Source organism: Theobroma umbraticum, unplaced genomic scaffold (assembly GCF_002168275.2).
Source record: "Theobroma umbraticum cultivar Fairchild unplaced genomic scaffold, ASM216827v3 scaffold_30.0, whole genome shotgun sequence".
NCBI lineage: Eukaryota > Viridiplantae > Streptophyta > Magnoliopsida > Malvales > Malvaceae > Theobroma > Theobroma umbraticum.
The window spans coordinates 1,726,762-1,728,363 of NW_018397254.1; positions in this window are offsets into that span (position 1 = coordinate 1,726,762).

The following is a 1,602-nucleotide window of genomic DNA, read 5'->3' on the forward strand; positions in this document are numbered from 1 at the left end:
ATTTTTTGACTGTTTGTAATAAAATTAAAAACACAGAAATATAAATCTGACGTGTCATCCTAAATAAAATATTACTTTGCATCTTTGTATCTTTGCATCCGCAATAAAATATTACTTTTAGTTTCCGTTACCGTTACAAAAGCGAGAAAACTGTCAACTACTTCTATATTTTTTATTGGGTGAAAAAAGAACCTTTAACGGATGAAGTGAAGTAGGAGAAAAACGGATAAAATAACTCACCTTAAGATGACAAACCCTATGGCATTATGATTTATTGCTATTAACCCTTTTTTTTCTTTCTGTGTTAGGACTAGAATTATGAAAGAAATCCAAAATTAAATATCATAATTACTTGTCTTATGGTTTAATGGTTTGATTTCAAAGCTTTTAGCTTCTAGTAATTCTTACTTTTAAATAATTAAAAACAAAAAGAACCGAAACTTTATGATCTGTCCCATTTATGCCTCTTCTTAACAACTTGTCTATTGCATTTTTCTCTGTATCTCTTAACAGAAAACTGCTAAGTTGATTTGGCAGTGTCCCAATAATTAACTTTATGCTGTTAAAAACTACTGCTAGATTGTTATAAATCCATTGTCTCATGCATAAAGCAGTACAACAAATAACAGATAAAACGACACCGCATGGTAGTTAATTTCATGATTAATCACGTGCCCGACCGCTCGTTATAGCAGAACAAACGCGTTTTCTGGGAACATGTTTTAGTCTTTTATATCGTGGAATTCACCAACCCTTGGGTTAGTCACTTTTGGTCTGGTTTGTCATGAAGTCACTTCCATACCATCAATGATCGAAAGAACCGGTTTTATTATATCTTTTTAAGAGCTCTAATTTTAATATAGTAGAAGTAGTAGTAGTAATAGAATATTAAACCCATGATCAGCAATGTACTAAGCTTTTGGTTTTTGTCAAGTCACTGATTTAAGTGTTGGTCGGTTTGGATAGGACACGGTGACAACAACAAGTTCGTGGCACAAGAGTCCAAATTCCATTAAACTGGTGGGAGTCAAACTGCCAGTTGATCTCGAAGCAGAAAGGTTGGGTCTCACGTGACCTCTGGTAACTTCCTCACAGTGGGTTTGAGGCAACGACCCATGTTCTTACTCTCAACTCCCCGACAAAATTAGATTCCGAACACTGTCACGAAATGGTTGGCGGTTGGAGCCTGCAAATATCACATCCAGGCTCACCTTGCCGGGCATGTTTTTAGATCTAGAATTGTAGAGGTGCTTGTTTCGATCAAGATACGCAAATTGACAGAGACATAAAGATGGTTAGATATTGGATGGCTTGAAATTTGTTATCAACTTCACTGGCTAATCTTTGGGCTTGGGCTGGAAGACTGGAACAGGGTGGGGCTTGGGGTTAAACGAGTTCGTATTTATTTCGCTTGGCCCAAACCCATATCAGGTGCATTGCAATCCTGGTAGATGCGAAGTTATGGAATATGGATCAGTACATCGGGGCATGCCATTGCCAGGGTCGTTTTTCAGTCACTTGTTCTGATGTTTTTTGTACCAAAACCATCTTTACAACTGGACATGCCGAGGCCATATGAGACCGAGGTCATTGGAGAAAGCC